The following is a 26,073-nucleotide window of genomic DNA, read 5'->3' on the forward strand; positions in this document are numbered from 1 at the left end:
GGGGCTGTGAATGGGGTTGCGTGGGTCCTTGAAGAGCAGCAAGAGCTTTTGGTCCTGGCACCTTTGGGGTGGGAGGAATCCCTGGACGTTCGCAACTGCTGAGCCAGGCTGCGGCTGTACTCAGCGGCCCAGGCCGAGAGATTGTATTGGACTTTGGGAGGCTGCCGAAAGAGGGAGCGCCAGCGTTTGTGGGGCTGTGAATGGGGTTGCGTGGGTCCTTGAAGAGCAGCAAGAGCTTTTGGTCCTGGCACCTTTGGGGTGGGAGGAATGCCTGGACGTTGGCAACTGCTGAGCTGGGCTGCGGCTGTACTCAGCGGCCCAGGCCGAGAGATTGTATTGGACTTTGGGAGGCTGCCGAAAGAGGGAGCGCCAGCGTTTGTGGGGCTGTGAATGGGGTTGCGTGGGTCCTTGAAGAGCAGCAAGAGCTTTTGGTCCTGGCACCTTTGGGGTGGGAGGAATCCCTGGACGTTCGCAACTGCTGAGCCAGGCTGCGGCTGTACTCAGCGGCCCAGGCCGAGAGATTGTATTGGACTTTGGGAGGCTGCCGAAAGAGGGAGCGCCATCGTTTGTGGGGCTGTGAATGGGGTTGCGTGGGTCCTTGAAGAGCAGCAAGAGCTTTTGGTCCTGGCACCTTTGGGGTGGGAGGAATGCCTGGACGTTGGCAACTGCTGAGCCAGGCTGCGGCTGTACTCAGCGGCCCAGGCCGAGAGATTGTATTGGACTTTGGGAGGCTGCCGAAAGAGGGAGCGCCAGCGTTTGTGGGGCTGTGAATGGGGTTGCGTGGGTCCTTGAAGAGCAGCAAGAGCTTTTGGTCCTGGCACCTTTTGGGTGGGAGGAATCCCTGGACGTTTGAATCTGCTGAGCCTGGCTGCGGCTGTACTCAGCGGCCCAGGCCGAGAGATTGTATTGGACTTTGGGAGGCTGCCGAAAGAGGGAGCGCCAGCGTTTGTGGGGCTGTGAATGGGGTTGCGTGGGTCCTTGAAGAGCAGCAAGAGCTTTTGGTCCTGGCACCTTTGGGGTGGGAGGAATCCCTGGACGTTCTCAACTGCTGAGCCAGGCTGCGGCTGTACTCAGCGGCCCAGGCCGAGAGATTGTATTGGACTTTGGGAGGCTGCCGAAAGAGGGAGCGCCAGCGTTTGTGGGGCTGTGAATGGGGTTGCGTGGGTCCTTGAAGAGCAGCAAGAGCTTTTGGTCCTGGCACCTTTTGGGTGGGAGGAATCCCTGGACGTTCGCAACTGCTGAGCCTGGCTGCGGCTGTACTCAGCGGCCCAGGCCGAGAGATTGTATTGGACTTTGGGAGGCTGCCGAAAGAGGGAGCGCCAGCGTTTGTGGGGCTGTGAATGGGGTTGCGTGGGTCCTTGAAGAGCAGCAAGAGCTTTTGGTCCTGGCACCTTTGGGGTGGGAGGAATCTCTGGACGTTCGCAGCTGCTGAGTTGGGCTCCGGCTGTACTCAGCGGCCCAGGCCGAGAGAAAGTATTGGTCTTTGGGAGGCTGCCGAAAGAGGGAGCGCCATCGTTTGTGGGGCTGTGAATGGGGTTGCGTGGGTCCTTGAAGAGCAGCAAGAGCTTTTGGTCCTGGCACCTTTGGGGTGGGAGGAATCCCTGGACGTTGGCAACTGCTGAGCCTGGCTGCGGCTGTACTCAGCGGCCCAGGCCGAGAGATTGTATTGGACTTTGGGAGGCTGCCGAAAGAGGGAGCGCCAGCGTTTGTGGGGCTGTGAATGGGGTTGCGTGGGTCCTTGAAGAGCAGCAAGAGCTTTTGGTCCTGGCCCCTTTGGGGTGGGAGGAATCCCTGGACGTTTGAAACTGCTGAGCCTGGCTGCGGCTGTACTCATCGGCCCAGGCGGAGAGATTGTATTGGACTTTGGGAGGCTGCCGAAAGAGGGAGCGCCATCGTTTGTGGGGCTGTGAATGGGGTTGCGTGGGTCCTTGAAGAGCAGCAAGAGCTTTTGGTGCTGGCCCCTTTGGGGTGGGAGGAATCCCTGGACGTTCGCAGCTGCTGAGCTGGGCTCCGGCTGTACTCAATGGCCCAGGCCGAGAGATTGTATTGGACTTTGGGAGGCTGCCGAAAGAGGGAGCGCCATCGTTTGTGGGGCTGTGAATGGGGTTGCGTGGGTCCTTGAAGAGCAGCAAGAGCTTTTGGTCCTGGCACCTTTGGGGTGGGAGGAATCCCTGGACGTTGGAAACTGCTGAGCCTGGCTGCGGCTGTACTCAGCGGCCCAGGCCGAGAGATTGTATTGGACTTTGGGAGGCTGCCGAAAGAGGGAGCGCCAGCGTTTGTGGGGCTGTGAATGGGGTTGCGTGGGTCCTTGAAGAGCAGCAAGAGCTTTTGGTCCTGGCCCCTTTGGGGTGGGAGGAATGCCTGGACGTTCGCAACTGGTGAGCTGGCCTGCGGCTGTACTCATCGGCCCAGGCCAAGAGATTGTATTGGACTTTGGGAGGCTGCAGAAAGAGGGAGTGTTGCCGCTCATGGTCTGGGCAACAACTTCGTCCTTCTCGTGGAGTACAGGGTAGCCAACCCTGGACCAAAGCAACACTGACACCAATATGAGGATGCTGCAAATGGCGTTTATTCTTGTTGTGCAATACAATATATATGCCTCTAGGTTTGACCTCATTTCCGCCTGCTTACGTCTATTCGGCTAGGAGGGCCTCTGTCTTTCCGTACATCGCGAGATCTTCCGAGCGCCCAACCCTATCTCCTACATTTCCCCCTCCCCTTGCTATAAAAGCTCATCTTGTTGCATAAGCTGTTGATATGAAATATGTGCATAAAAGCTATGAGTTGTTTTTTGAATTTTCCGCCTAAGCAATGCAGGAATTAAGAAGCATGTTACAAAAAGCACTATGGCACCGCCTACTAATATTAAAACGAGCCATTTCCAATTAAACCAGCTTAAGATCCATCCCCATACACTATTAGCTAAATTAGTTATCCATGTCCAATCTCCATTGCGAACTGTCATTGTGGTTACTAAGCCATCTCCTATTTTCCGTATAATGTCGCCACGACGCGTAATATCATCATAATCACCATTGATCAAACAACAAAATGTCAAATTTTTGTATTTTTGATTCTTGCAGCCTCCATCAACGACTATCTGAAAAAGAACTTCAATCGCATCATGATGCGCCTTCAAAATGCGCTGGAGCTCATTGAATGTCTGTCCCAGCTCCTGTGTGAGAGACTGAAATTGTTTGTTAGTGGTTATGATATCACAAGCAAGGGTAAATAAGGCCAAGGAGTTCCTTTGAACTCCCACTCCTGGTGTGACTGCTAGCATTAATACATTACCCACGGTAAGAGGAAATTGTGGGATCAGATTCCTTTCATAGGTTTTGCATTCTTCTGGCTCATATATTTTATCATCATATGTACTAAAGCGTAGGTTATCTATGTTTTCTAAAGAGCGTTTGTTGCGGGACATTCTATTACGGGCAGCCAGTGCAAGTGGTTTCAATATACCTAAAAAGCAGATACCATATTCCGTATCTTGATGAATACAAGTATACGCTGAGTCTCCACAAAGGAGGACTACCGGGAATCTTAGACATAGCTCAAAATCATTAGGACTCTTGTCTGAAAAGGAAAACGGTGCGAAAACGTCTAAAGTAACATTAGTCAGGTTTTTTGCAAATCCAATAAGTCGCTCCTCAGCTGTCGTGGGTTTACGATCAAAAACAGTACTAGCGTTTAAGTTACTAATTCCTTTGTTCCTTGTGTTGATGTATATGGGGATGGGGCTATTTCCTTTTGTGTCATTTGTTGGGAAGATTACTTCAAGGGGTAGGACTGGTGTCAAGTAAGGGGACGCTTCTAGGGGAATTTGTGATTTTTGCCATTCCGCTGCAAATAAAATACTAATCCCTTCAGTATAAGTTATCTGCAGATGTTTAGAGTGATTATACTTCTCTAAAAAACCTTCTTCTTGGATAACATATGTGCTACGATTTAATGCCCAAGTCTCTGGCCCTTCGGGTCCTCTCGTTTCGGGCACCTTCCATTTACGCTGTCCCATGGTACAATTGATATATCCAGGGCCGCTCAAGTCAAAGTCATCGAAATCTGGATTGCACTTGCTTCCGTTGTGATAACAGCAGGGTTTATTACAACGGTCATCGTAATAGTTTATGTTTGTAGCCCCCTCACATGACCAATTAGCGTATTTGTCATTGGAACAGGGTATGGGCTTTTCCCATTCTATACTTGTATAGTTAAACCGAATTAGTGAGCAATTAAATTCAATTTGTGGACTTTTGAATCGGGCATCTGTATAATTACCACTCGATTTGAAAGCACTGTAATGGCTTTCAATCCAAAAATGACTGTGATTGTCGGTTCTGCTTACCGTAAAACCTATAAAGGCATAACAATGAGTGGGATCCATATCATCCAGGATTCCTAATGGTAAACAAATTTCTGATGCATTACGTACTTTGGCCCATTCGTACCAATAAGATTTTCCTTCTATTGTAGGGATGATTACCAACAGACAAGTAGCTATTAATACATCTTCCATACACTTGAAGTGCTTAAATTTCCGTCCTTTCTTGCTTCGCTCCCATCGTCTTCCTGTTGTAGTCATCTGATCGTCAAGCTTTCTTCTTTCCTGTAAAGGTATTCTCATCACATACGTTAATTGATTTGGTTAATCTTATATTTTATCTGTATTTTCTTCGTTACAGCTTATTTCTGGTCGTACCCATCGTAATGGTACCCATCTTATTGTTCCTTGACTATTCTTTATAGCAGCGTACCCACGTCCCTGTAAGATTAATTCCCATCCTGTTTCCCAGTTCTGTAGGTTTGGAAATTTTACTCTCACTGCGGGACCTTCTTCCAATGCTTTACTTGACCAGTGTTTTTGGACAGGTGTTAATTGTTCATCACCTCGTATAAAATGATTTAAAGCTAAAAGAGCACGATTTAATAAAATATTTTGCATATTTGCTGGTATAGCTGTGGAAGGTATAATATACCCTTCCCCCTCCCCAAGGGTTTGAATTTTGTCCTTTAATGTACGGTTAGCCCGTTCAACGATACTTTGTCCTTGACTATTGTACGGAATACCATGGATTAAGGTAATGTGCCAACGTGCTGCCCAGGCATGCGTTGACTGAGCTATAAAGCAAGGTCCGTTATCAGTTTTAATTTGTTTAGGCCGGCCAAGCCATGCCATTACTGTTGTCCAGTGTTGTTGGATTGCCTTTGCTGATGTTTTCTTGTGTATAGTGGCCATTATAATTCCACTATATGTGTCTACAGTTACAGCGAGCCACGGATTAGGTTTAAATTTTTCAAAGAAAGTGAAATCTGTCTGCCATATCCCATTGGCCTCAAGACCTCTGGGATTGACTCCTGTTTGTGCTAAAGTAGATTTTTGGCAATAGGGACAAGTAGACACCACATCTTTTGCTTGACTAATTGGTATGCCGCAGCTTCGAGCAAGTGCTTTAGGTCCAATATGCAAGTGAGTATGCAATTCACGAGCTTGACTTAACGTCCAAACTGCCCTTGCTGCTTCATCCGCTTTGCGGTTACCCCTTTGGTAGAACCCATCATATTGAACATGGCTATTGACATGTATAATTGACGCTGTACCAGAGCGTTGTTGTAAAGCGTCTTCTAAATACACGGCTAGTTCTGTACCCGCCCAACCAGGAATTTTCATTTTTTGCAATAAACTATAAACAAACATTGAGTCCGTAACTATATTAATGTGTGAGTCAGGTTTTAATCGGAGAGCATTTGCCACTGCTATGGCTTCAAGCACTTGTACACTGCAATCTGGAGTGTGTATCGTGATCTTCTGCCATGCGCCGTCGTCTTGCCAGACTACAACACTAAGAGAGGTCAATGGCGAAGCGTCTGTAAAAACTGTAAGACCTTCTTGTGGCCGAGATAGCACACGTATTTCACATTGGGGGGACAACACTCTAAGATGCGGAATCATTTGTAGCGTAGGTCCAAATGCTATTTTAAAAGGGCATCTTTCTAACACGACTAGCAAAGTCTCTGAGTTAGTTTTCATCTTCTCCCATACCTCTTGTTTCACTGGTACCCATATTACTGTAGGATTCTCTCCAAAATGTCGACTTACAAACTGAGTAGCTTTAAAGATTAACTGGGCTATTACTGTACTATAAGGTAGATACGCAGTTGAACTTTGATTCGAATACAACCACCAAAGAGGACGAGGTCGTTGCGGGTTACCTTGCCCAACTAGTGCTAATCCTCCAGCAATAGTGATATTAATATACACTTCAATCGGTTGACCTAATATTCTTCTTTTAAGGCCATTGGATTGCATGCTCTGCTCTATTATCTCTAGCGATTTCCTTGCTTCACGCGTAATCATCTTCTTTTCCCATGGCTCTTTGCCTTTGAGGAGCTCATATAAAGGTTTCATAACGTCTGGGGATATTCCCAATATTCCTCTAATCCATTGAATAGCTCCTACAAGCTGCTGTGCTTCATGTAATGTTGAGATTTCCTTCTTGATCGTAATGGGAAGCGGAGTAATAGCTTGTGGCAAGATATTGGTACCTAAATATTGGAGTTTTGTTCCCATCTGAACTTTAGCCTGCTGTATTGTAAATCCGGCCTTTGTTAATACCTCGGTCGTACGGTGATAAAGGTTTTGTAGCTCTTCTCGTTGGGGCATAGCTAGGAGAATATCATCCATATAATGGATAATAAGTCCCTTTTTAAACTCCTGCCTTACTGTCTTTAGGACAGCTCCCACCACTATTTGACAAATTGTCGGCGAGTTTTTCATGCCTTGTGGGAGTACTATCCATTGGAATCGTTGACTGGGTTCCATTAAATTGGTTGATGGTAAGGTAAATGCAAAACGATGTCTGTCCTGTGGTGCGACTGGAATAGAGAAAAAACAATTTGCAATATCTATTACTATTGCTGGCCAATTCTCTGGTATTGCTGAAGGTAGAGGCAATCCAGGTTGTAAAGGTCCCATGTTGATCATTTGTTCGTTTACTTTTCTCAAGTCATGTAATAGTCTAAACTTAGATTTATCCTTTTTCTTTATCACAAAAATGGGTGTATTCCAGGGACTTGTACTCGGTTCTAAATGACCTGCCTTCAACTCTTGATTGATTATTTCTTGGGCAGCTGTTAACTTGTCTTGCGTAAGTGGCCACTGCTCTACCCAAACTGGCTCGTCATTCATCCATTGCAAGGGTATCGCATATGTCAGATCCACCAGGTAGGCAGTGGCCCTTATCCTAAATTTGCCAGACGTATGCCGATTTGTGCTAGCACATCTCTGCCTAGTAAGGTTTCTGCTACAGGGAGTATGCATGGAGTAGTCTTTGCTTCCAGTAAGCCGTTGTCTGGGTCCCATGTTTGTATCTTGAGCGCCATCGCACTTTGTCTCCCATCTGTACTTCCTCCAATACCATCCACTTTCGGTCCGGGTATTGTTGGCCATGTTACAGGCCAGTGGTGTGATGCTATAACAGTAATGTCAGCTCCTGTATCCATTAAGGCTGTTACAATTATGGCAGGGGGTGCGTACCTGTACCGCTCATTATAGGGCTAATTTGTATCTTTAATAGAGGCCTATTATGGCATGTTACAGCCAGGGCCACGCCGGGATTGATTCTTGCATTGCTTCTTCTCCTTGAGTTGCTGCCGAGCACACCTGATTGGTCTGAGTTTGAAAGTGTCGTCGCTGGGGGTATTGTTGCTGAGGGTGTCGTTTTGTATTCGGGGAGAGGCCCCCTCGTCCCTCTCCCCGTCTGCCGTTTCCCGCCCTCCTTGGGCAGTTACGTGCGCGATGTCCAGTTTGATTGCAGACCCAGCAGGGTCCCGTAAGGTCACTTCTCTTATCATGGCGAGCATTTTGTGTGTGCTTGCCACACTCCCGCCGAAGGTGGCCTATTTCTCCACAGTTATGACATCGAATCCCTGCTGCAAAGGTTGCTGCTGCTGCACCTTGAGCAATTGCTTGCATGACTGACTGAGGGATTGCTTGTTGCTGTTCTAGAACATACTTAATAAGGGCCCCAATGCCTAACCCTTGTGGGGCTATTCTAAGAATTTCCTTAGTTTGAGGATTGGCCTGCTGTCTGATGCATTCAAGCATGATAGCATTCTTTGCTGTTTCTGGTAGGTTAGCTTCAGCTATGGCCTTCTGTAATCTATCACAGAAGTCTGTAAATGGCTCTGACGTTCCTTGTTGAATCTTTAGCCAGGGGTCAGTGGTTTTAACAAATTTTGCAATATCACTATATGCTTTTCTAGATGCTTCCGTTGTAGCATTAATTTCTCTGGCTCTCAGATTTGCCGCCTGAGTTTGTGGCGTGGACATGTTCGGGTCCTTGCCTGCCAGTCGGTTAAATGTGGAGCGTCGAAGAGGATGTTGATTATCGTTCTGTGCTTGCTGTATTAACTCAAGGAGCCTTGTCTGCCAGGATTCTTTCCACAATAAGGCTAGGGTCGGTGGTAGTATTGTCCGCGACAGCATACGAAGGTCTCCGGGGGTCATGCCCCCTTGATTATGTACCATATCTAATAGCATCTGTGCCTTGGGTGAGTTTGTACCTCCACTTATTATCTCTTCCTTCAATGCTGTAATTGTTTTTACATCAAGTGGGCTCCACTCCGTTCCTCCTCCCGGAACAAATCTGACAGGATATGCTTGTGGTGAGGGTACCTCGGGGAGGGTTAATTGCAAGCCCTCTAAGGTCATATTTTTTGCTATTAATTTCCAATCAGTTAACGGGACCTGTACCCTGGGTTGCTGTTGCGGGCCGTCCAATTTTTTTAATTGCTGCTTTTGAGTGCGCACCTGCTGTTCTATTTCTTTTAATAACTGTAGCACATCTGCAAAGGCTCGCTCCGAATCCTTACTTCCGCTTTTATTTGTTGCAGCCTTGCTTCCGGCTTTTTGCGCACTATCAGCAGGTCTCCAAATATGGTCAAGTCTATCTGCCAGTTGACTCGCCTGATCTGAATCCCATCCCTCCGAGCCTGAGTCACTCCCCTCTGTTTCCTCTAAGATTGGTTCAGGCTTACGCAACTTCTTAAACGATTCGCTTTGCCATTTATGGTCAGGTTTAGCTCCCTTCATTCCTATTGGTTGGTTTAACGGTTTTTGCCTTGTTTGGCTAGATTCGGGTCTAACTGTGGGTTTAGAGTGAGGTACATCCCCCAAGTCGTCCTCCTCATCACTGGAGTCTATCTGTCTCCTTATCACGGCTCCAGGGAGCCAGTCTTCTGGCTCTACCATTTCTCGCACTATCTTCTTTTTCCTTCTTACAGCATTTTCTGGGTTACTTTGCTCAGCCTTTGCTCGCTCTAATTCCTCCCACGGATATTGCGGAGGTGCCGTTGGAGGGGCGATTACCGTCTCGTTCAGGTTCTATGTCTGATTCGCCCATACCTACTGGGAAAGCCATCACAGTTTCCTTTTCTAAATCCTCCCGCAGCCCTTTTTTTGAAATATCTATTATTTCTATGCTTTCCTCTGTCTCTGCGCCTTGTGTTTGCTCTGTACCCGTATTAAGTTCGTCTACTTCTCCTTCTTCGGGGTTATTTACATCGACAGTTTCTGTCGCTGCATCAGCCGAATTTAGGAGAAGGTCACGCGCAGCTTTCCACGTTTCTCTCTCCTCCCGTGCCCTGCGTAACATTTGAGTCACGCGACCCCAAGTTTTCAGCTCTGCTGCAGATTGCAGCTCCATGGCTCTTTCCGCCAACGTTCGAGTACATCGACTCCAACTCTCCTCTGATAATATATCACTAGGAGAGTTCACGGCTTCTTCCTTTATCAGCCGTTCAATACACGCCCTTATATCTTTCGGTTTCACAGAAACCTTACTTTCTTGGGCCACCACTGCAAGTACCTTTAGCAGCGTCTCCATCCCGCCCTCTCCGGCGTCCGGCTTTTCTTTTCTGCAAGGTGCGCACCTTGTCCTCCGCGACTGCCTGCAGCCGCCGCTCCACGGATCACGTCGGGGTCACCAATTGTTGCCGCTCATGGTCTGGGCAACAACTTTGTCCTTCTCGTGGAGCACAGGGTAGCCAACCCTGGACCAAAGCAACACTGACACCAATATGAGGATGCTGCAAATGGCGTTTATTCTTGTTGTGCGATGCAATATATATGCTTCTAGCTTTGACCTCATTTCCTCCTGCTTACGTCTATTCGGCTAGGAGGGCCTCTGTCTTTCCGTACATGGCGAGAACTTCCGAGCGCCAAACCCTATCTCCTACAGGGAGCGCCAGCGTTTGTGGGGCTGTGAATGGGGTTGCGTGGGTCCTTGAAGAGCAGCAAGAGCTTTTGGTCCTGGCACCTTTGGGGTGGGAGGAATCCCTGGACATTCGCAACTGCTGAGCTGGGCTGCGGCTGTACTCAGCGGCCCAGGCCGAGAGATTGTATTGGACTTTGGGAGGCTGCCGAAAGAGGGAGCGCCAGCGTTTGTGGGGCTGTGAATGGGGTTGCGTGGGTCCTTGAAGAGCAGCAAGAGCTTTTGGTCCTGGCACCTTTGGGGTGGGAGGAATCCCTGGATGTTCGCAACTGCTGAGCTGGGCTGCGGCTGTACTCAGCGGCCCAGGCCGAGAGATTGTATTGGACTTTGGGAGGCTGCCGAAAGAGGGAGCGCCAGCATTTGTGGGGCTGTGAATGGGGTTGCGTGGGTCCTTGAAGAGCAGCAAGAGCTTTTGGTCCTGGCCCCTTTTGGGTGGGAGGAATCCCTGGATGTTCGCAACTGCTGAGCTGGGCTGCGGCTGTACTCAGCGGCCCAGGCCGAGAGATTGTATTGGACTTTGGGAGGCTGCCGAAAGAGGGAGCGCCATCATTTGTCGGCCTGTGAATGGGGTTGCCTGGGTCCTTGAAGAGCAGCAAGAGCTTTTGGTCCTGGCACCTTTGGGGTGGGAGGAATCCCTGGACGTTCGCAACTGCTGAGCTGGGCTGCGGCTGTACTCAGCGGCCCAGGCCGAGAGATTGTATTGGACTTTGGGAGGCTGCCGAAAGAGGGAGCGCCAGCGTTTGTGGGGCTGTGAATGGGGTTGCGTGGGTCCTTGAAGAGCAGCAAGAGCTTTTGGTCCTGGCACCTTTGGGGTGGGAGGAATCCCTGGACATTCGCAACTGCTGAGCTGGGCTGCGGCTGTACTCAGCGGCCCAGGCCGAGAGATTGTATTGGACTTTGGGAGGCTGCCGAAAGAGGGAGCGCCAGCGTTTGTGGGGCTGTGAATGGGGTTGCGTGGGTCCTTGAAGAGCAGCAAGAGCTTTTGGTCCTGGCACCTTTGGGGTGGGAGGAATCCCTAGACGGTGGCAACTGCTGAGCTGCGCTGCGGCTGTACTCAGCGGCCCAGGCCTAGAGATTGTATTGGACTTTGGGAGGCTGCCGAAAGAGGGAGCGCCAGCATTTGTGGGGCTGTGAATGGGGTTGCCTGGGTCCTTGAAGAGCAGCAAGAGCTTTTGGTCCTGGCACCTTTGGGGTGGGAGGAATCCCTGGACGTTCGCAACTGCTGAGCTGGGCTGCGGCTGTACTCAGCGGCCCAGGCCGAGAGATTGTATTGGACTTTGGGAGGCTGCCGAAAGAGGGAGCGCCAGCGTTTGTGGGGCTGTGAATGGGGTTGCGTGGGTCCTTGAAGAGCAGCAAGAGCTTTTGGTCCTGGCACCTTTGGGGTGGGAGGAATCCCTGGACATTCGCAACTGCTGAGCTGGGCTGCGGCTGTACTCAGCGGCCCAGGCCGAGAGATTGTATTGGACTTTGGGAGGCTGCCGAAAGAGGGAGCGCCAGCGTTTGTGGGGCTGTGAATGGGGTTGCCTGGGTCCTTGAAGAGCAGCAAGAGCTTTTGGTCCTGGCACCTTTGGGGTGGGAGGAATCCCTGGACGTTCGCAACTGCTGAGCTGGGCTGCGGCTGTACTCAGCGGCCCAGGCCGAGAGATTGTATTGGACTTTGGGAGGCTGCCGAAAGAGGGAGCGCCAGCGTTTGTGGGGCTGTGAATGGGGTTGCGTGGGTCCTTGAAGAGCAGCAAGAGCTTTTGGTCCTGGCACCTTTGGGGTGGGAGGAATCCCTGGACGTTGGCAACTGCTGAGCTGGGCTGCGGCTGTACTCAGCGGCCCAGGCCGAGAGATTGTATTGGACTTTGGGAGGCTGCCGAAAGAGGGAGCGCCAGCGTTTGTGGGGCTGTGAATGGGGTTGCGTGGGTCCTTGAAGAGCAGCAAGAGCTTTTGGTCCTGGCACCTTTGGGGTGGGAGGAATCCCTGGACGTTCGCAACTGCTGAGCTGGGCTGCGGCTGTACTCAGCGGCCCAGGCCGAGAGATTGTATTGGACTTTGGGAGGCTGCCGAAAGAGGGAGCGCCAGCGTTTGTGGGGCTGTGAATGGGGTTGCGTGGGTCCTTGAAGAGCAGCAAGAGCTTTTGGTCCTGGCACCTTTGGGGTGGGAGGAATCCCTGGACGTTCGCAACTGCTGAGCTGGGCTGCGGCTGTACTCAGCGGCCCAGGCCGAGAGATTGTATTGGACTTTGGGAGGCTGCCGAAAGAGGGAGCGCCATCGTTTGTGGGGCTGTGAATGGGGTTGCGTGGGTCCTTGAAGAGCAGCAAGAGCTTTTGGTCCTGGCACCTTTGGGGTGGGAGGAATCCCTGGACGTTGGCAACTGCTGAGCTGGGCTGCGGCTGTACTCAGCGGCCCAGGCCGAGAGATTGTATTGGACTTTGGGAGGCTGCCGAAAGAGGGAGCGCCAGCGTTTGTGGGGCTGTGAATGGGGTTGCGTGGGTCCTTGAAGAGCAGCAAGAGCTTTTGGTCCTGGCACCTTTGGGGTGGGAGGAATCCCTGGACGTTCGCAACTGCTGAGCTGGGCTGCGGCTGTACTCAGCGGCCCAGGCCGAGAGATTGTATTGGACTTTGGGAGGCTGCCGAAAGAGGGAGCGCCAGCGTTTGTGGGGCTGTGAATGGGGTTGCGTGGGTCCTTGAAGAGCAGCAAGAGCTTTTGGTCCTGGCACCTTTGGGGTGGGAGGAATCCCTGGACATTCGCAACTGCTGAGCTGGGCTGCGGCTGTACTCAGCGGCCCAGGCCGAGAGATTGTATTGGACTTTGGGAGGCTGCCGAAAGAGGGAGCGCCAGCGTTTGTGGGGCTGTGAATGGGGTTGCGTGGGTCCTTGAAGAGCAGCAAGAGCTTTTGGTCCTGGCACCTTTGGGGTGGGAGGAATCCCTGGACGTTCGCAACTGCTGAGCTGGGCTGCGGCTGTACTCAGCGGCCCAGGCCGAGAGATTGTATTGGACTTTGGGAGGCTGCCGAAAGAGGGAGCGCCAGCGTTTGTGGGGCTGTGAATGGGGTTGCCTGGGTCCTTGAAGAGCAGCAAGAGCTTTTGGTCCTGGCACCTTTGGGGTGGGAGGAATCCCTGGACGTTGGCAACTGCTGAGCTGGGCTGCGGCTGTACTCAGCGGCCCAGGCCGAGAGATTGTATTGGACTTTGGGAGGCTGCCGAAAGAGGGAGCGCCAGCGTTTGTGGGGCTGTGAATGGGGTTGCGTGGGTCCTTGAAGAGCAGCAAGAGCTTTTGGTCCTGGCACCTTTGGGGTGGGAGGAATCCCTGGACGTTCGCAACTGCTGAGCTGGGCTGCGGCTGTACTCAGCGGCCCAGGCCGAGAGATTGTATTGGACTTTGGGAGGCTGCCGAAAGAGGGAGCGCCATCGTTTGTGGGGCTGTGAATGGGGTTGCGTGGGTCCTTGAAGAGCAGCAAGAGCTTTTGGTCCTGGCACCTTTGGGGTGGGAGGAATCCCTGGACGTTCGCAACTGCTGAGCTGGGCTGCGGCTGTACTCAGCGGCCCAGGCCGAGAGATTGTATTGGACTTTGGGAGGCTGCCGAAAGAGGGAGCGCCAGCGTTTGTGGGGCTGTGAATGGGGTTGCCTGGGTCCTTGAAGAGCAGCAAGAGCTTTTGGTCCTGGCACCTTTGGGGTGGGAGGAATCCCTGGACGTTCGCAACTGCTGAGCTGGGCTGCGGCTGTACTCAGCGGCCCAGGCCGAGAGATTGTATTGGACTTTGGGAGGCTGCCGAAAGAGGGAGCGCCAGCGTTTGTGGGGCTGTGAATGGGGTTGCGTGGGTCCTTGAAGAGCAGCAAGAGCTTTTGGTCCTGGCACCTTTGGGGTGGGAGGAATGCCTGGACATTCGCAACTGCTGAGCTGGGCTGCGGCTGCACTCAGCGGCCCAGGCCGAGAGATTGTATTGGACTTTGGGAGGCTGCCGAAAGAGGGAGCGCCAGCGTTTGTGGGGCTGTGAATGGGGTTGCGTGGGTCCTTGAAGAGCAGCAAGAGCTTTTGGTCCTGGCACCTTTGGGGTGGGAGGAATCCCTGGACGTTGGCAACTGCTGAGCTGGGCTGCGGCTGTACTCAGCGGCCCAGGCCGAGAGATTGTATTGGACTTTGGGAGGCTGCCGAAAGAGGGAGCGCCAGCGTTTGTGGGGCTGTGAATGGGGTTGCCTGGGTCCTTGAAGAGCAGCAAGAGCTTTTGGTCCTGGCACCTTTGGGGTGGGAGGAATCCCTGGACGTTCGCAACTGCTGAGCTGGGCTGCGGCTGTACTCAGCGGCCCAGGCCGAGAGATTGTATTGGACTTTGGGAGGCTGCCGAAAGAGGGAGCGCCATCGTTTGTGGGGCTGTGAATGGGGTTGCGTGGGTCCTTGAAGAGCAGCAAGAGCTTTTGGTCCTGGCACCTTTGGGGTGGGAGGAATCCCTGGACGTTCGCAACTGCTGAGCCAGGCTGCGGCTGTACTCAGCGGCCCAGGCCGAGAGATTGTATTGGACTTTGGGAGGCTGCCGAAAGAGGGAGCGCCATCGTTTGTGGGGCTGTGAATGGGGTTGCGTGGGTCCTTGAAGAGCAGCAAGAGCTTTTGGTCCTGGCACCTTTGGGGTGGGAGGAATCCCTGGACGTTCGCAACTGCTGAGCTGGGCTGCGGCTGTACTCAGCGGCCCAGGCCGAGAGATTGTATTGGACTTTGGGAGGCTGCCGAAAGAGGGAGCGCCAGCGTTTGTGGGGCTGTGAATGGGGTTGCGTGGGTCCTTGAAGAGCAGCAAGAGCTTTTGGTCCTGGCACCTTTGGGGTGGGAGGAATCCCTGGACGTTCGCAACTGCTGAGCTGGGCTGCGGCTGTACTCAGCGGCCCAGGCCGAGAGATTGTATTGGACTTTGGGAGGCTGCAGAAAGAGGGAGCGCCAGCGTTTGTGGGGCTGTGAATGGGGTTGCGTGGGTCCTTGAAGAGCAGCAAGAGCTTTTGGTCCTGGCACCTTTGGGGTGGGAGGAATCCCTGGACGTTCGCAACTGCTGAGCCAGGCTGCGGCTGTACTCAGCGGCCCAGGCCGAGAGATTGTATTGGACTTTGGGAGGCTGCCGAAAGAGGGAGCGCCAGCGTTTGTGGGGCTGTGAATGGGGTTGCGTGGGTCCTTGAAGAGCAGCAAGAGCTTTTGGTCCTGGCACCTTTGGGGTGGGAGGAATCCCTGGACGTTCGCAACTGCTGAGCTGGGCTGCGGCTGTACTCAGCGGCCCAGGCCGAGAGATTGTATTGGACTTTGGGAGGCTGCCGAAAGAGGGAGCGCCATCGTTTGTGGGGCTGTGAATGGGGTTGCGTGGGTCCTTGAAGAGCAGCAAGAGCTTTTGGTCCTGGCACCTTTGGGGTGGGAGGAATCCCTGGACGTTCGCAACTGCTGAGCTGGGCTGCGGCTGTACTCAGCGGCCCAGGCCGAGAGATTGTATTGGACTTTGGGAGGCTGCCGAAAGAGGGAGCGCCATCGTTTGTGGGGCTGTGAATGGGGTTGCGTGGGTCCTTGAAGAGCAGCAAGAGCTTTTGGTCCTGGCACCTTTGGGGTGGGAGGAATCCCTGGACGTTGGCAACTGCTGAGCTGGGCTGCGGCTGTACTCAGCGGCCCAGGCCGAGAGATTGTATTGGACTTTGGGAGGCTGCCGAAAGAGGGAGCGCCAGCGTTTGTGGGGCTGTGAATGGGGTTGCCTGGGTCCTTGAAGAGCAGCAAGAGCTTTTGGTCCTGGCACCTTTGGGGTGGGAGGAATCCCTGGACGTTCGCAACTGCTGAGCTGGGCTGCGGCTGTACTCAGCGGCCCAGGCCGAGAGATTGTATTGGACTTTGGGAGGCTGCCGAAAGAGGGAGCGCCAGCGTTTGTGGGGCTGTGAATGGGGTTGCCTGGGTCCTTGAAGAGCAGCAAGAGCTTTTGGTCCTGGCACCTTTGGGGTGGGAGGAATCCCTGGACGTTCGCAACTGCTGAGCTGGGCTGCGGCTGTACTCAGCGGCCCAGGCCGAGAGATTGTATTGGACTTTGGGAGGCTGCCGAAAGAGGGAGCGCCAGCGTTTGTGGGGCTGTGAATGGGGTTGCGTGGGTCCTTGAAGAGCAGCAAGAGCTTTTGGTCCTGGCACCTTTGGGGTGGGAGGAATCCCTGGACGTTGGCAACTGCTGAGCTGGGCTGCGGCTGTACTCAGCGGCCCAGGCCGAGAGATTGTATTGGACTTTGGGAGGCTGCCGAAAGAGGGAGCGCCAGCGTTTGTGGGGCTGTGAATGGGGTTGCGTGGGTCCTTGAAGAGCAGCAAGAGCTTTTGGTCCTGGCACCTTTGGGGTGGGAGGAATCCCTGGACGTTCGCAACTGCTGAGCTGGGCTGCGGCTGTACTCAGCGGCCCAGGCCGAGAGATTGTATTGGACTTTGGGAGGCTGCCGAAAGAGGGAGCGCCAGCGTTTGTGGGGCTGTGAATGGGGTTGCGTGGGTCCTTGAAGAGCAGCAAGAGCTTTTGGTCCTGGCACCTTTGGGGTGGGAGGAATCCCTGGACGTTCGCAACTGCTGAGCTGGGCTGCGGCTGTACTCAGCGGCCCAGGCCGAGAGATTGTATTGGACTTTGGGAGGCTGCAGAAAGAGGGAGCGCCAGCGTTTGTGGGGCTGTGAATGGGGTTGCGTGGGTCCTTGAAGAGCAGCAAGAGCTTTTGGTCCTGGCACCTTTGGGGTGGGAGGAATCCCTGGACGTTGGCAACTGCTGAGCCAGGCTGCGGCTGTACTCAGCGGCCCAGGCCGAGAGATTGTATTGGACTTTGGGAGGCTGCCGAAAGAGGGAGCGCCATCGTTTGTGGGGCTGTGAATGGGGTTGCGTGGGTCCTTGAAGAGCAGCAAGAGCTTTTGGTCCTGGCACCTTTGGGGTGGGAGGAATCCCTGGACGTTCGCAACTGCTGAGCTGGGCTGCGGCTGTACTCAGCGGCCCAGGCCGAGAGATTGTATTGGACTTTGGGAGGCTGCCGAAAGAGGGAGCGCCATCGTTTGTGGGGCTGTGAATGGGGTTGCCTGGGTCCTTGAAGAGCAGCAAGAGCTTTTGGTCCTGGCACCTTTGGGGTGGGAGGAATCCCTGGACGTTCGCAACTGCTGAGCTGGGCTGCGGCTGTACTCAGCGGCCCAGGCCGAGAGATTGTATTGGACTTTGGGAGGCTGCCGAAAGAGGGAGCGCCAGCGTTTGTGGGGCTGTGAATGGGGTTGCGTGGGTCCTTGAAGAGCAGCAAGAGCTTTTGGTCCTGGCACCTTTGGGGTGGGAGGAATCCCTGGACGTTGGCAACTGCTGAGCTGGGCTGCGGCTGTACTCAGCGGCCCAGGCCGAGAGATTGTATTGGACTTTGGGAGGCTGCCGAAAGAGGGAGCGCCATCGTTTGTGGGGCTGTGAATGGGGTTGCGTGGGTCCTTGAAGAGCAGCAAGAGCTTTTGGTCCTGGCACCTTTGGGGTGGGAGGAATCCCTGGACGTTGGCAACTGCTGAGCTGGGCTGCGGCTGTACTCAGCGGCCCAGGCCGAGAGATTGTATTGGACTTTGGGAGGCTGCCGAAAGAGGGAGCGCCAGCGTTTGTGGGGCTGTGAATGGGGTTGCGTGGGTCCTTGAAGAGCAGCAAGAGCTTTTGGTCCTGGCACCTTTGGGGTGGGAGGAATCCCTGGACGTTCGCAACTGCTGAGCTGGGCTGCGGCTGTACTCAGCGGCCCAGGCCGAGAGATTGTATTGGACTTTGGGAGGCTGCCGAAAGAGGGAGCGCCATCGTTTGTGGGGCTGTGAATGGGGTTGCGTGGGTCCTTGAAGAGCAGCAAGAGCTTTTGGTCCTGGCACCTTTGGGGTGGGAGGAATCCCTGGACGTTCGCAACTGCTGAGCTGGGCTGCGGCTGTACTCAGCGGCCCAGGCCGAGAGATTGTATTGGACTTTGGGAGGCTGCCGAAAGAGGGAGCGCCATCGTTTGTGGGGCTGTGAATGGGGTTGCGTGGGTCCTTGAAGAGCAGCAAGAGCTTTTGGTCCTGGCACCTTTGGGGTGGGAGGAATCCCTGGACGTTCGCAACTGCTGAGCTGGGCTGCGGCTGTACTCAGCGGCCCAGGCCGAGAGATTGTATTGGACTTTGGGAGGCTGCAGAAAGAGGGAGCGCCAGCGTTTGTGGGGCTGTGAATGGGGTTGCCTGGGTCCTTGAAGAGCAGCAAGAGCTTTTGGTCCTGGCACCTTTGGGGTGGGAGGAATCCCTGGACGTTCGCAACTGCTGAGCCAGGCTGCGGCTGTACTCAGCGGCCCAGGCCGAGAGATTGTATTGGACTTTGGGAGGCTGCCGAAAGAGGGAGCGCCAGCGTTTGTGGGGCTGTGAATGGGGTTGCGTGGGTCCTTGAAGAGCAGCAAGAGCTTTTGGTCCTGGCACCTTTGGGGTGGGAGGAATCCCTGGACGTTCGCAACTGCTGAGCTGGGCTGCGGCTGTACTCAGCGGCCCAGGCCGAGAGATTGTATTGGACTTTGGGAGGCTGCCGAAAGAGGGAGCGCCATCGTTTGTGGGGCTGTGAATGGGGTTGCGTGGGTCCTTGAAGAGCAGCAAGAGCTTTTGGTCCTGGCACCTTTGGGGTGGGAGGAATCCCTGGACGTTCGCAACTGCTGAGCTGGGCTGCGGCTGTACTCAGCGGCCCAGGCCGAGAGATTGTATTGGACTTTGGGAGGCTGCCGAAAGAGGGAGCGCCAGCGTTTGTGGGGCTGTGAATGGGGTTGCCTGGGTCCTTGAAGAGCAGCAAGAGCTTTTGGTCCTGGCACCTTTGGGGTGGGAGGAATCCCTGGACGTTCGCAACTGCTGAGCTGGGCTGCGGCTGTACTCAGCGGCCCAGGCCGAGAGATTGTATTGGACTTTGGGAGGCTGCCGAAAGAGGGAGCGCCAGCGTTTGTGGGGCTGTGAATGGGGTTGCGTGGGTCCTTGAAGAGCAGCAAGAGCTTTTGGTCCTGGCACCTTTGGGGTGGGAGGAATGCCTGGACATTCGCAACTGCTGAGCTGGGCTGCGGCTGCACTCAGCGGCCCAGGCCGAGAGATTGTATTGGACTTTGGGAGGCTGCCGAAAGAGGGAGCGCCAGCGTTTGTGGGGCTGTGAATGGGGTTGCGTGGGTCCTTGAAGAGCAGCAAGAGCTTTTGGTCCTGGCACCTTTGGGGTGGGAGGAATCCCTGGACGTTGGCAACTGCTGAGCTGGGCTGCGGCTGTACTCAGCGGCCCAGGCCGAGAGATTGTATTGGACTTTGGGAGGCTGCCGAAAGAGGGAGCGCCATCGTTTGTGGGGCTGTGAATGGGGTTGCGTGGGTCCTTGAAGAGCAGCAAGAGCTTTTGGTCCTGGCACCTTTGGGGTGGGAGGAATCCCTGGACGTTCGCAAATGCTGAGCTGGGCTGCGGCTGTACTCAGCGGCCCAGGCCGAGAGATTGTATTGGACTTTGGGAGGCTGCCGAAAGAGGGAGCGCCAGCGTTTGTGGGGCTGTGAATGGGGTTGCGTGGGTCCTTGAAGAGCAGCAAGAGCTTTTGGTCCTGGCACCTTTGGGGTGGGAGGAATCCCTGGACGTTCGCAAATGCTGAGAAGGGCTGCGGCTGTACTCAACGGCCCAGGCCGAGAGATTGTATTGGACTTTGGGAGGCTGCCGAAAGAGGGAGCGCCATCGTTTGTGGGGCTGTGAATGGGGTTGCGTGGGTCCTTGAAGAGCAGCAAGAGCTTTTGGTCCTGGCACCTTTGGGGTGGGAGGAATCCCTGGACGTTGGCAACTGCTGCGCCAGGCTCCGGCTGTACTCAGCGGCCCAGGCCGAGAGATTGTATTGGACTTTGGGAGGCTGCCGAAAGAGGGAGCGCCATCGTTTGTGGGGCTGTGAATGGGGTTGCGTGGGTCCTTGAAGAGCAGCAAGAGCTTTTGGTCCTGGCACCTTTGGGGTGGGAGGAATCCCTGGACGTTCGCAACTGCTGAGCTGGGCTGCGGCTGTACTCAGCGGCCCAGGCCGAGAGATTGTATTGGACTTTGGGAGGCTGCCGAAAGAGGGAGCGCCATCGTTTGTGGGGCTGTGAATGGGGTTGCGTGGGTCCTTGAAGAGCAGCAAGAGCTTTTGGTCCTGGCACCTTTGGGGTGGGAGGAATCCCTGGACGTTCGCAACTGCTGAGCTGGGCTGCGGCTGTACTCAGCGGCCCAGGCCGAGAGATTGTATTGGACTTTGGGAGGCTGCCGAAAGAGGGAGCGCCATCGTTTGTGGGGCTGTGAATGGGGTTGCGTGGGTCCTTGAAGAGCAGCAAGAGCTTTTGGTCCTGGCACCTTTGGGGTGGGAGGAATCCCTGGACGTTCGCAACTGCTGAGCTGGGCTGCGGCTGTACTCAGCGGCCCAGGCCGAGAGGTTTTATTGGACTTTGGGAGGCTGTAGAAAGAGGGAGCGCCATCGTTTGTGGGGCTGTGAATGGGGTTGCCTGGGTCCTTGAAGAGCAGCAAGAGCTTTTGGTCCTGGCACCTTTGGGGTGGGAGGAATCCCTGGACGTTCGCAACTGCTGAGCCAGGCTGCGGCTGTACTCAGCGGCCCAGGCCGAGAGATTGTATTGGACTTTGGGAGGCTGCCGAAAGAGGGAGCGCCAGCGTTTGTGGGGCTGTGAATGGGGTTGCGTGGGTCCTTGAAGAGCAGCAAGAGCTTTTGGTCCTGGCACCTTTGGGGTGGGAGGAATCCCTGGACGTTCGCAACTGCTGAGCTGGGCTGCGGCTGTACTCAGCGGCCCAGGCCGAGAGATTGTATTGGACTTTGGGAGGCTGCCGAAAGAGGGAGCGCCATCGTTTGTGGGGCTGTGAATGGGGTTGCGTGGGTCCTTGAAGAGCAGCAAGAGCTTTTGGTCCTGGCACCTTTGGGGTGGGAGGAATCCCTGGACGTTCGCAACTGCTGAGCTGGGCTGCGGCTGTACTCAGCGGCCCAGGCCGAGAGATTGTATTGGACTTTGGGAGGCTGCCGAAAGAGGGAGCGCCATCGTTTGTGGGGCTGTGAATGGGGTTGCGTGGGTCCTTGAAGAGCAGCAAGAGCTTTTGGTCCTGGCACCTTTGGGGTGGGAGGAATCCCTGGACGTTCGCAACTGCTGAGCTGGGCTGCGGCTGTACTCAGCGGCCCAGGCCGAGAGATTGTATTGGACTTTGGGAGGCTGCCGAAAGAGGGAGCGCCAGCGTTTGTGGGGCTGTGAATGGGGTTGCGTGGGTCCTTGAAGAGCAGCAAGAGCTTTTGGTCCTGGCACCTTTGGGGTGGGAGGAATCCCTGGACGTTCGCAACTGCTGAGCTGGGCTGCGGCTGTACTCAGCGGCCCAGGCCGAGAGATTGTATTGGACTTTGGGAGGCTGCCGAAAGAGGGAGCGCCATCGTTTGTGGGGCTGTGAATGGGGTTGCGTGGGTCCTTGAAGAGCAGCAAGAGCTTTTGGTCCTGGCACCTTTGGGGTGGGAGGAATCCCTGGACGTTCGCAACTGCTGAGCTGGGCTGCGGCTGTACTCAGCGGCCCAGGCCGAGAGATTGTATTGGACTTTGGGAGGCTGCCGAAAGAGGGAGCGCCAGCGTTTGTGGGGCTGTGAATGGGGTTGCGTGGGTCCTTGAAGAGCAGCAAGAGCTTTTGGTCCTGGCACCTTTGGGGTGGGAGGAATCCCTGGACGTTCGCAACTGCTGAGCTGGGCTGCGGCTGTACTCAGCGGCCCAGGCCGAGAGATTGTATTGGACTTTGGGAGGCTGCCGAAAGAGGGAGCGCCAGCGTTTGTGGGGCTGTGAATGGGGTTGCGTGGGTCCTTGAAGAGCAGCAAGAGCTTTTGGTCCTGGCACCTTTGGGGTGGGAGGAATCCCTAGACGGTGGCAACTGCTGAGCCAGGCTGCGGCTGTACTCAGCGGCCCAGGCCGAGAGATTGTATTGGACTTTGGGAGGCTGCCGAAAGAGGGAGCGCCAGCGTTTGTGGGGCTGTGAATGGGGTTGCGTGGGTCCTTGAAGAGCAGCAAGAGCTTTTGGTCCTGGCACCTTTGGGGTGGGAGGAATCCCTGGACGTTCGCAACTGCTGAGCCAGGCTGCGGCTGTACTCAGCGGCCCAGGCCGAGAGATTGTATTGGACTTTGGGAGGCTGCCGAAAGAGGGAGCGCCATCGTTTGTGGGGCTGTGAATGGGGTTGCGTGGGTCCTTGAAGAGCAGCAAGAGCTTTTGGTCCTGGCACCTTTGGGGTGGGAGGAATCCCTGGACGTTCGCAACTGCTGAGCTGGGCTGCGGCTGTACTCAGCGGCCCAGGCCGAGAGATTGTATTGGACTTTGGGAGGCTGCCGAAAGAGGGAGCGCCAGCGTTTGTGGGGCTGTGAATGGGGTTGCGTGGGTCCTTGAAGAGCAGCAAGAGCTTTTGGTCCTGGCACCTTTGGGGTGGGAGGAATCCCTGGACATTCGCAACTGCTGAGCTGGGCTGCGGCTGTACTCAGCGGCCCAGGCCGAGAGATTGTATTGGACTTTGGGAGGCTGCCGAAAGAGGGAGCGCCAGCGTTTGTGGGGCTGTGAATGGGGTTGCGTGGGTCCTTGAAGAGCAGCAAGAGCTTTTGGTCCTGGCACCTTTGGGGTGGGAGGAATCCCTGGACGTTCGCAACTGCTGAGCCAGGCTGCGGCTGTACTCAGCGGCCCAGGCCGAGAGATTGTATTGGACTTTGGGAGGCTGCCGAAAGAGGGAGCGCCAGCGTTTGTGGGGCTGTGAATGGGGTTGCGTGGGTCCTTGAAGAGCAGCAAGAGCTTTTGGTCCTGGCACCTTTGGGGTGGGAGGAATCCCTGGACGTTCGCAACTGCTGAGCTGGGCTGCGGCTGTACTCAGCGGCCCAGGCCGAGAGATTGTATTGGACTTTGGGAGGCTGCCGAAAGAGGGAGCGCCATCGTTTGTGGGGCTGTGAATGGGGTTGCGTGGGTCCTTGAAGAGCAGCAAGAGCTTTTGGTCCTGGCACCTTTGGGGTGGGAGGAATCCCTGGACGTTCGCAACTGCTGAGCTGGGCTGCGGCTGTACTCAGCGGCCCAGGCCGAGAGATTGTATTGGACTTTGGGAGGCTGCCGAAAGAGGGAGCGCCATCGTTTGTGGGGCTGTGAATGGGGTTGCGTGGGTCCTTGAAGAGCAGCAAGAGCTTTTGGTCCTGGCACCTTTGGGGTGGGAGGAATCCCTGGACGTTCGCAACTGCTGAGCTGGGCTGCGGCTGTACTCAGCGGCCCAGGCCGAGAGATTGTATTGGACTTTGGGAGGCTGCAGAAAGAGGGAGCGCCAGCGTTTGTGGGGCTGTGAATGGGGTTGCCTGGGTCCTTGAAGAGCAGCAAGAGCTTTTGGTCCTGGCACCTTTGGGGTGGGAGGAATCCCTGGACGTTCGCAACTGCTGAGCCAGGCTGCGGCTGTACTCAGCGGCCCAGGCCGAGAGATTGTATTGGACTTTGGGAGGCTGCCGAAAGAGGGAGCGCCAGCGTTTGTGGGGCTGTGAATGGGGTTGCGTGGGTCCTTGAAGAGCAGCAAGAGCTTTTGGTCCTGGCACCTTTGGGGTGGGAGGAATCCCTGGACGTTCGCAACTGCTGAGCTGGGCTGCGGCTGTACTCAGCGGCCCAGGCCGAGAGATTGTATTGGACTTTGGGAGGCTGCCGAAAGAGGGAGCGCCATCGTTTGTGGGGCTGTGAATGGGGTTGCGTGGGTCCTTGAAGAGCAGCAAGAGCTTTTGGTCCTGGCACCTTTGGGGTGGGAGGAATCCCTGGACGTTCGCAACTGCTGAGCTGGGCTGCGGCTGTACTCAGCGGCCCAGGCCGAGAGATTGTATTGGACTTTGGGAGGCTGCCGAAAGAGGGAGCGCCAGCGTTTGTGGGGCTGTGAATGGGGTTGCCTGGGTCCTTGAAGAGCAGCAAGAGCTTTTGGTCCTGGCACCTTTGGGGTGGGAGGAATCCCTGGACGTTCGCAACTGCTGAGCCAGGCTGCGGCTGTACTCAGCGGCCCAGGCCGAGAGATTGTATTGGACTTTGGGAGGCTGCCGAAAGAGGGAGCGCCAGCGTTTGTGGGGCTGTGAATGGGGTTGCGTGGGTCCTTGAAGAGCAGCAAGAGCTTTTGGTCCTGGCACCTTTGGGGTGGGAGGAATCCCTGGACGTTGGCAACTGCTGAGCCAGGCTGCGGCTGTACTCAGCGGCCCAGGCCGAGAGATTGTATTGGACTTTGGGAGGCTGCCGAAAGAGGGAGCGCCATCGTTTGTGGGGCTGTGAATGGGGTTGCGTGGGTCCTTGAAGAGCAGCAAGAGCTTTTGGTCCTGGCACCTTTGGGGTGGGAGGAATCCCTGGACGTTCGCAACTGCTGAGCTGGGCTGCGGCTGTACTCAGCGGCCCAGGCCGAGAGATTGTATTGGACTTTGGGAGGCTGCCGAAAGAGGGAGCGCCATCGTTTGTGGGGCTGTGAATGGGGTTGCGTGGGTCCTTGAAGAGCAGCAAGAGCTTTTGGTCCTGGCACCTTTGGGGTGGGAGGAATCCCTGGACGTTCGCAACTGCTGAGCTGGGCTGCGGCTGTACTCAGCGGCCCAGGCCGAGAGATTGTATTGGACTTTGGGAGGCTGCCGAAAGAGGGAGCGCCATCGTTTGTGGGGCTGTGAATGGGGTTGTGTGGGTCCTTGAAGAGCAGCAAGAGCTTTTGGTCCTGGCACCTTTGGGGTGGGAGGAATCCCTGGACGTTCGCAACTGCTGAGCTGGGCTGCGGCTGTACTCAGCGGCCCAGGCCGAGAGGTTTTATTGGACTTTGGGAGGCTGTAGAAAGAGGGAGCGCCATCGTTTGTGGGGCTGTGAATGAGGCTGCCTGGGTCCTTGAAGAGCAGCAAGAGCTTTTGGTGCTGGCACCTTTGGGGTGGGAGGAATCCCTGGACGTTCGCAACTGCTGAGCCAGGCTGCGGCTGTACTCAGCGGCCCAGGCCGAGAGATTGTATTGGACTTTGGGAGGCTGCCGAAAGAGGGAGCGCCAGCGTTTGTGGGGCTGTGAATGGGGTTGCGTGGGTCCTTGAAGAGCAGCAAGAGCTTTTGGTCCTGGCACCTTTGGGGTGGGAGGAATCCCTGGACGTTCGCAACTGCTGAGCTGGGCTGCGGCTGTACTCAGCGGCCCAGGCCGAGAGATTGTATTGGACTTTGGGAGGCTGCCGAAAGAGGGAGCGCCATCGTTTGTGGGGCTGTGAATGGGGTTGCGTGGGTCCTTGAAGAGCAGCAAGAGCTTTTGGTCCTGGCACCTTTGGGGTGGGAGGAATCCCTGGACGTTCGCAACTGCTGAGCTGGGCTGCGGCTGTACTCAGCGGCCCAGGCCGAGAGATTGTATTGGACTTTGGGAGGCTGCCGAAAGAGGGAGCGCCATCGTTTGTGGGGCTGTGAATGGGGTTGCCTGGGTCCTTGAAGAGCAGCAAGAGCTTTTGGTCCTGGCACCTTTGGGGTGGGAGGAATCCCTGGACGTTCGCAACTGCTGAGCTGGGCTGCGGCTGTACTCAGCGGCCCAGGCCGAGAGATTGTATTGGACTTTGGGAGGCTGCCGAAAGAGGGAGCGCCAGCGTTTGTGGGGCTGTGAATGGGGTTGCGTGGGTCCTTGAAGAGCAGCAAGAGCTTTTGGTCCTGGCACCTTTGGGGTGGGAGGAATCCCTGGACGTTCGCAACTGCTGAGCTGGGCTGCGGCTGTACTCAGCGGCCCAGGCCGAGAGATTGTATTGGACTTTGGGAGGCTGCCGAAAGAGGGAGCGCCATCGTTTGTGGGGCTGTGAATGGGGTTGCGTGGGTCCTTGAAGAGCAGCAAGAG

The 26,073-nt window shown here is 55.3% G+C and overlaps 1 long non-coding RNA gene across 1 annotated transcript; it reads right to left on the bottom strand.

Annotated features, from left to right (window-relative positions):
• Positions 1–4,228: 4,228 nt before the first annotated feature.
• LOC148050014 (uncharacterized) lies at positions 4,229–10,157 on the bottom strand. The gene is made up of 2 exons (XR_015701776.1): positions 9,870–10,157; positions 4,229–4,609 (listed from the first exon to the last, which is right to left on the bottom strand). It is a non-coding gene; the product is annotated as an uncharacterized LOC148050014 (long non-coding RNA).
• Between the last annotated feature and the right edge of the window lie 15,916 nt (positions 10,158–26,073).

The sequence above is a fragment of the Nipponia nippon genome, unplaced genomic scaffold, assembly GCF_047370975.1.
Source record: "Nipponia nippon isolate SJK-2023a ecotype South Korea unplaced genomic scaffold, ASM4737097v1 scaffold_95, whole genome shotgun sequence".
In the NCBI taxonomy this organism is placed as follows: Eukaryota; Metazoa; Chordata; class Aves; order Pelecaniformes; family Threskiornithidae; genus Nipponia; species Nipponia nippon.